Source organism: Humulus lupulus, chromosome 4 (genome assembly GCF_963169125.1).
Source record: "Humulus lupulus chromosome 4, drHumLupu1.1, whole genome shotgun sequence".
NCBI classification, from domain to species: Eukaryota; Viridiplantae; Streptophyta; class Magnoliopsida; order Rosales; family Cannabaceae; genus Humulus; species Humulus lupulus.
In genome coordinates, this window is record NC_084796.1 from 226,352,683 (window position 1) to 226,362,078 (window position 9,396).

The following is a 9,396-nucleotide window of genomic DNA, read 5'->3' on the forward strand; positions in this document are numbered from 1 at the left end:
GGCGATCAATCTACATTAGATAAAAGTAATGGTTGTTATGGAGGAAAAGGTGGTGTGGTATGCTCAATAAGTCAAGATGAAAGACACAAAGCACACTATCTTATATTGCAAAACATTGATAAGATTCAACCTTACATCGAGTAAGTTATCTTTGACAGTACGATATGATAAAACATTGTTGTGATATTTTTATTGATTCATACTAATTTTGTATACATTTATGAAGGGATCATTTTGTTTGGATTCGAAAAAAAATATCCATCTAAGTCAAAGAACCAAAAATGGATCCAAGATGAACACTATCGTACGTTTAGTACTTGGTTAAAGAACAAGGTATTGACTTGAGTAAATAATTTTATATCTTTTGTTTTGATCGCATGACATGTCATTAATTTTTATTTCATTTTTTGTTTTTAACAAATGTTGCATTTTAAGTGACTCAAACATCAAGTCATGTGCCAGACATAGTTAAGTGGATTTCCCATGGTCGTTCTCTGAATGTGTTTAAATACCCATCATACATCGTCAATGGCACTCAATTCAATACTTTGGAACGAGATAATGTAAGAAACACACAGAATAGTGGAGTTTGTATTGTAGCAAACACTGTGCAAATCTCTAGTTCAACGGACAAAAATCCTGTAGAGTGTGATATGACATTTTATGGAGTAATCCAAGAAATTTGGGAATTAGATTATATTACAACTAGAGTGTCAGACTTCTTGTGGGATTGGGTGAAAAGTGTCAAGGAAGTAAAGGTTGATGATTTAGGTTTTACATCAGTTGATTTAAATCGAATTGGGCACAAAAATGATCGTTTCATAATGGCAACACAAGCCAAACTAGTTTTTTATGTGAATGATCCATCAGACAAGCAATGGTTAGGCATGGTTCCTACTCAACCGATAGATTGGAGAGACAAAGAGAATGATGCACATGACCTACCACTCCTTCAGCAACCTGTTACAATTCCCGAACGACAACTTATCGAATACCCTATTGATGATGGTGTAGATGACGATCATATTTGTTTGCGTTTTGATGGTGGCGGTGTATGGGTTGATCATATAAGTTGATAAATGTTGACTTGTTTTTCTTTTCTTCTTAAGGTTGGATATTTTAAACATGATAATAGTTGTTTGTGTTCATTCTATATTTATTTTTTCTATTATGTTGATGATTGTCTATTAACATTGTTAATCATTGTTTCCTTTTTATATATTTCCATGGATGGTCTAGGAGGTTTTGATTATGATTGTCCACTTCCTGGACTTGATGATGTTGGTCACGAGGAAAATGATGATGATGGTATAAAGGATGTGGGATCTGGTAGAGGACTATGTACCATGCCCGACATAGACAAGATGCGAAGTGAAGGTGTTAAGGTACCGATCAAGTTCAATGAATGTGGACAAGCGATAGGTACAATGAGATCAAAATTAGGATCACTGATCAGATCAACTATAAAGAGGTGTGCTTCAATCACACACTTGAGTTGGGATAAAGTCCCAGAATCAAACAAACAAAAATTTTGGGATATCATTAAGGTGTTTTCTCTATCACTATAATATATGTTGTTTGTATTTTTAAAATAGACTAATGATATGCATTGTTTTCAATTGTAGGCTACGTTTGACATAGACTATAAAAGCAAAAAAGAAAAATTATGTCAAGGGTGAAAAAACGATGGAGAGTATTCAAATCCTATCTGACTAAAGTATTCATCCACGATAAGTTAGATGCAAATCCGACCATCAAGTCGCTCAAAATTCCAAGAGGTTACTCCTAATTTATCACTAAAATAGAATGGGATGAGTTCTATATTTCCCATATGACTGATGAATGGAAGAAAAAAAAAAAGAAAAATACATCAAGATCATCGAAAAAAATATGACCACCATATGTCACGAGGTGGGTATTTGTTGGCAGCGAAAAGGCTGCAACAAAATTTTTTTGGACTCGAGGTGTCTGAAATCGACAGGTCACAGTTGTGGTTGGTGGGACATTCTAACAAAAAGGGTGAGCCAATTGGTACTGAGGCAACAAACGTAGCTCGCAACTTAGTAAGTGTACTACTTTTTATATGATTGGATTACTTATTTTTAATGCGAATAACTATATTTTTATATTTTGTTTGCAGGAGCACTATAGTCAGCTCATGAGTGATGGAAAACTTGAACTTGATTGGTCTAAGGATGTGCTTATTATTGCATTAGGCACCCCTGAGAGTAGAGGGCGAGTGAGGGGTATTGGGATTGGTGTAACGCCTATACAATTATGGAAAACCCCACGATCCAGTAAGAAGAAGGGAAAATAATTTAGACTTCCCCAGTTGACACTCGATTTGCAATGAAGGAAGAAAAATATCGTCAACAAGAAGAAATAATGAAACAACAGCTGATCAAACGACAAGAAGAAATGATGCGAAAATTTATGGAGCATATGAAAGGAAAACATAGTGGCTTTGGAGGATCTTCTCATGCATCAGTTCCAAACTATGGATCACCAATAGATCAGGTGACACCATCTCACTAGGCATCACCGCAATCACAGCATCAACCTCTAGCACCACCGCCCCCATAACCAGAGGAGGCACCTATGTCTATCCCCACTCCTAGCTCAAATCAGGTATAACTTTATCTTTTTAAAATCTAAATTCTTGAACTTGTATAATATATTTATTCATAAAAATTTACAAATATGTGCAGGATAAAATGATTGAATGCAAATTTGCATTAGGGTCTATCACCAACATCGTTTGTAGGGGATACATTTTAGTTACTAGTAGCATAAACATCCATCGAGAAAACTATCACGATGCAATTAAGTTTGCTGACCAACCTGATGCTTTACTTGTTAACCCGATCCCTACCAATGAGATTTATACGATCAAACAAGCTATTGGGACTTTGATATGTTGGCCCAAGTCGCTAGTCATCTTCAATGGAGCGACACATGTAATTATTTTATTTAAGACTATTAAATTTTTATTTACTTATTCCATTATTAATTATTTGTTATGGGTTTATTAGGAGGTCGTGAAAAAAATAGGAAAGCAAGCTGGCAAAAAAGCTTCTCTACCATTAGCACCACAACACAAAAATTAGTTCCAAAACAAGCACCTAAGGCGTCATTGTCACAAGAGGTGCAATAATCATCTCCATTGTCGCCTAAATTGAGACAAGTATATGAAATCATCAATGATTGGCCTAAACATGATTATGTCGTTGAAGTGTCCCTTGACTTTGATATGTTTGGTCATGCTTGTGAATACTTTGCTCTATTTTAGGATGAAATACTTGAATTTTGTAGAAAGGAGATGATTGGAAAATCATGCATTGTCTTCTACATGAGGTATGCTCTATATGAAGTTAAAAATATTTATTGTAAGAATTTTTTATCATCAACTATTTAGTTTTCTTTTAACTTTACTTTTTAATTAATGATATTTGTTGTTAGGATTTTGTACCAGACACTATTATTATAACAGGAAAAGAAAGGATCGTTGTTGTTTATGAATCCGAATGAGGTTTCTACTTCCGTGACTATGCATATAGTCATGCTCAAGCTTTATGTGAACGGATGTTATACCGCACGTCTAAAAAGCATGATTTGATAGTTATGTCGTATAACCATGGGTAAGTTTAATTAATATGCTTTTCATTGATACAAAAAAATAGAATCTAAAGTTAAAAACTTTGTAATACTTGTTCTTTCAACAGGGAGCGTTTGATGTTATTTTTATTATATCTCAATTGGCATTATTATTGTTTTCTCGATCCTCTCAATGCACCCTTAGATAACAGGACAGCCATCAAGGAGACCATCCATGATGCATTTGAGATGTATTTCACGGAAAGAATGAAAGCACGTAAAAATATCAACAAACGCCCAGCGGGAGTAATGTATTTCCAACCTACGGTACGTTTCTATTTGTTTATGAGTTTATGTATATATAAAGATGTTTAAGATATTTGATACTAAGATTTTTACACGTATTACCAATCTTTATATAGTGTCATAAACAATACAACAATTTCGACTGCGGATATTACGTTATGAGGATGATGAATAATGTACTTATCAATGCCTATCATATCAAGCCTTTCTTCTTGAAACAGGTAACAATGAATATACAACTACATAATATTAATATAGTATAATTTTTCTATATGCTTTAAATTTATTACTACTAATATAATTCTAATTAAATATTTGTTTCTTTGTTTTTTCAGTTCACCTCTAACAAACCATATACTATTCAAGAAATTGACGAAGTTCGAGAAGAATAGGCGATGTCATTTTTACAATTGGTTAGAACAAAATGAAAGAAGTTATAAGCTAGTTTACAATACATGTTGAGAAATTAAAATTTCTTTTATTATTTTTTTTGGCGTTTGTTTAGTATATTCTTTTCAAATTTTAGAAATCTAACATATATAATACATTTTGGACACTCAATGCGATATATTTTTTAAATCATAATGAAAATTATAGCTCCATATTTAAAAAAAAAATTACTTTTAAGGGCATGCAAAGAAATCCCTAAGAACCTAATTTAAACACACTCAACAAGATCTTTTAGGGCATGCATTGCAAGTCCTGAAAACATTCTTTTAGGACACACAAAGTGAGCCCTAAAAAAATTACTTGAAGGCACTCAACGGGATCATGTAATGCCCCGACTATTACTAAGACCTCGGACCATTAAAACTGCTAGACATAACTACTATTTTGGGAAACATACATAAGAAATAACATAACTTTATTTAATACCCCAAAATAAATATTGTGCAAAATACAAAGTAAAATATGAAATATAAAATACGGTATGGGTACCCATTGTTTAATACATAAAAACATAAACTGTAATTGTTTAAATACTAATTGCGGAAATACATGAAAACATAATTCAAAAGAGTTAAAAATAATGTCATCCTCGATCGTCACGCAATCCATTCATCCTCAACACACAAGCCAAGCTGCCACAAATCTTTCCACCTTCCATATTCATTTTCCTCCATCAAGCTAAAATATAAAGGAGTGAGCCTAACGCCCAGTAAGGAAAAATCTACTAACAACATATGTCATAAATCATAAACATAAAGACCATATCATAAACATATACCATAAAACATATGACTATAAAAACATATATCATATAGGACTATAATATTAATGGTCATTAACTCGTTAACATGGCATGTGATAAACCATCTAGGTCCTCAGTTTACTAATCGAGGTAGATTAGATCACATGGTAGTATATGATAACCCATCTAGGTCCTCTGTCTACTAATTGAGGTAGGGTAAATCATAACTTTTAACCATGAAAATGATAAAAAATTCTTGGCGCTTGCTATCTAAGCAAGTCAAATGCCCAAGCGACTATAAAACATATTCTTGGGGCTTGTTATCTAAACAAGTCATATGCCCAAGGACTATAAAACATATTTATACATATACATATTTTAGCATAAAACATATCTTAACATAAACATATAAGCACATATAATCTATCCTATTTTCCTTACCACAAACTGTGATATTTGAGAACAATAACGGGATTGGAACACTCCTAAAAACCAACAGCAAAACCATGAGTATTTCTAAAGAATGAAGATGAAAAGAGAACTAAACCATCAAGAACAAACTTACCAAAAAGAACCTTAAGTTTCAAGAAACTTAAACACCTAACCAAGAATCATAAACACGAGTTAGGATTTGAAAGAAAATAAAAGAAAACTAAAGAACCATGAAGATCTGAACTTAAGGATAAGAATACCTTGAATGATCTTATGAATTGATCTAAACCTCGATACTGAAATCTTACTATATCTCACTTCCCAAGTGTTTAGAAAAGCTTAGATTGATAAAGCTTTTAACCCAAAACCCAAGTGTTTCTCTCTATAGTAGTCTTAGCAACTTGGAGGCTCTGAACAAATGCTTGAAGAATGAAGAAAATGGCTGAGTACTAGGTCCTATTTATAGAGTTCAAGGAGTGAAACTAACCCCTTTTAATTTGAATAAATAAATGAATATAAAATGAAAAAGATTTGAATTTTTGTTCAACAGATGCCCAGAACTCAGTCAAAATCGTTCAAAGGCAGGTCCAAATGGTTAAGGCTGTTTTTAAATTTAAAAATCCTCAAGATTCAAAAAAGATGCACCAGGGGGGATATATCGCCTACCTTGGGCGATATATCGCCTAGACCATTTTCCCGAGCCCCGTTCGATCTTTCGTGCGAAGTCGATGTGTTTTCCATATCTTCCACAGGAAATGTATCGGCCCCTATAGTTGCGATATATCAGCATATGTTGATATATAAAACACGTATTTGCATTTTTTCTACATATTTTGAATTGATAAAACAACTTTGACTAAGTCTAAATGTGATCCTAACAGTTTTGGGAAGGTTCTAGAGCTTCTAGATCTTTCTTTTATTTAAAATATTCATCAAAAATACTTAAATCCTTAATAAACATAATTATGACAAGTGTCATGCTCTTATTAATTCTATCTAAACCTTAGGTTATAATTAATAATATTTCTAGAACCAGAAATATTAATCAAACATTATGTTATAATTAATATTTCTAAACTATAGGTTAAACTTATAAAATCCATAATTGTTGCTATGAGTTTCAAACTAAGTCTCGACTTGAACCAAAATCCACGGAATCTAACATACTACAAACTACTACTAACTACTAATACTATCTAGCTAAGTAAAAATCCAGAGACACTACAATTCTCCCTTACTTAATAGAATTTCTTCCCCGAAATTTACTTACTAAAAAATTCCGGATACCGTGCTAACATGTCTTCCTCCAACTCCCATGTTGCCTCCCGTTCAGAACTATTACTCCATAGGACCTTGACTATCAGAATAATTTTAGACCATAATTCCTTCATCCATCTATCTAGGATGCTAAGTGGTCGTTCCTCATAACTAAACTCTTTCTGGAGTGCTATCGTATCGTACTTGAGGACGTGAGATGGGTCTGACACATATCTACATAGCATCGAGATGTGGAACACATTGTGGCTATCTGCTAGAGCTGGCGGTAGGGCTAATCTATATGCAACTGTTCCCACCTTGTCTAATATCTCAAAAGGACCTATAAACTGGGGACTAAGCTTGCCTTTCTTCCCAAACTGCTTCACACCTTTCATAGGATATATCTTTAAGAAGACTTGATCTCCGACTTTGAATTCCACATCACGCCGCTTGGCATCCACATAACTTTTCTGATGGCTCTGAGCAGCGAGCATACGCTTTCTAATCAATGCTACTGCATCTTGAGCTTCTCTAACAACTTTGGGTCCAAGAAGTTGTCTTTCTCCTACCTCATCCCAATGTAATGGAGATCGACACTACCTTCCAAAAATTAACTCATAGGGTTCCATTCCAATCATTGACTAGTAGCTATTGTTGTAGGAGAACTTTATTAGTGGCAAATACTTACTCAACGATCCTCCAAAATCGAGTACACAAGCGCGCAACATATCCTCTAAAATTTGTACGGTACACTTGGACTGACCATCGGTCTGAGGATGAAATGTTGTACTAAGACTTAATTTGGTACCCATGGCTTGCTGCAAGCTTCCCCAAAATCTTTATGTAAACACCAATCCTCTATCGGATACTATGGTCTTAGGGATTCCACGCAGTCATACTATTTCTCGGACATAAACGTATGCGTACTGATCTGCTGTGTACATAGTCTTGACAGGCAGGAAGTGAAGTGAGATGACTTGGTTAGTCGATCTACTACTACCCAAGCCGAGTCATGCTGCTTATTTGTTTGTGGTATACCTGTCATGAAATCCATGGCTATGTCTTCCCACTTCCATTCTGGAATACTAAGCGGTTGCAATAAGCCTGCAAGTCACTGATGTTCTTCTTTCACTTGTTGGCATACTAAGCATTTAGACACATACTCCGCCACATCTTTCTTCATTCCAGGCCACCAATACAATGCTTTAAGATCGTGATTCATCTTGGTCGACCTTGGATGAACTCAGTATGGGGTATTGTGCGCTTCTTCTAAAATCCTAATCTTAATTCCATGATCATTTGGCACGCATACCCGGTTCTTATATCTCAAGAACCCCTGCCCTGAAATAAAGAAATTTGTGGCCTTGCCTTCTTTAAATGCAACTATGTGATATACTAATGTGTCATCATGCCCTTGTCCAATCCGTATATCTTCTAACAAACTTGACTGGATGGACAAGTTAGCCAGTTTACCAATGACTACTTCTATTCTGGCATTGATTAGCTCTTGCTGAAGCTGTTTTTCTATTCCGACTAACGCTGCTAGATTTCCATACCTCGATGTGCTTAGCGCATCAGTAACTACGTTTGCTTTTCCTAGGTAGTATAGGATTTTGTAGTCATAATCCTTTACTACTTCTAACCACCTGCGCTGCCTCATGTTGAGCTCCTTCTGTGTGAAGAAATACTTTATGCTCTTGTGGTCCGTATAAATCTCACATCGTTCTCCATAAAGATAATGGCGCCAGATTTTCAATGCAAAGACCACCGCTGCCAACTCCATATCATGCGTTGGATAGCGTTGCTCGTATTCCTTCAACTGCCTTAAGGCATATGCTATTACTTTGTCATTATGCATCATCACACAACCCAAACCTTGCTTTGACGCATCACAGTAGACTACAAACTTGTCGTTGGGTGTCAGTACACAAAGTACTGGTGCTGAGCATAGCTTATCCTTAAGCAACTTGAAGCTCTCTTCACATCTGTCTGTCCAGTTGAAATTTTGTTATTTCTGGGTCAGGTTGGTAAGCGAAGTGGCTATCTTAGAAAATCCTTCTACAAACCTCCAATAATAGCCTGCTAGCCCAAGAAAACTTCTAACCTCTGACGCATTCTTAGGTCTTGGCCAATCCTTCAGAGCCTCTACCTTAGTTGGGTCTACAGCAACTCCATCCTTGGATACTATGTGGTCGAGGAACGCTACTTGTGAAAGCCAAAATTTGCACTTCTTGAACTTGGCGTAAAGTTGATGCTCTTTCAGTCGCAACATGGTCATTCTTAAATGTTCATCGTGCTTGACTTTGTCCTTTGAGTACACCAAAATATTGTTGATGAACACTACAACAAATTTGTCCAAGTAATCATTGAAGACCCGATTCATTAAATCCATAAATGCGACTAGAGCGTTGGTAAGACCAAAAGACATAACTAGAAACTCGTAATGTCCATATCGAGTTCTAAAACTTGTCTTGGGCATATCCTCTTCCCATACCTTGAGCTGGTGATACCTGGATCGTAGATCAATCTTTGAAAACACGGTCACTCCTTGGAGTTGATCAAACAATTTTTCAATCTGGGGTAGCGGGTAATTATTCTTAATATCACCTTATTTA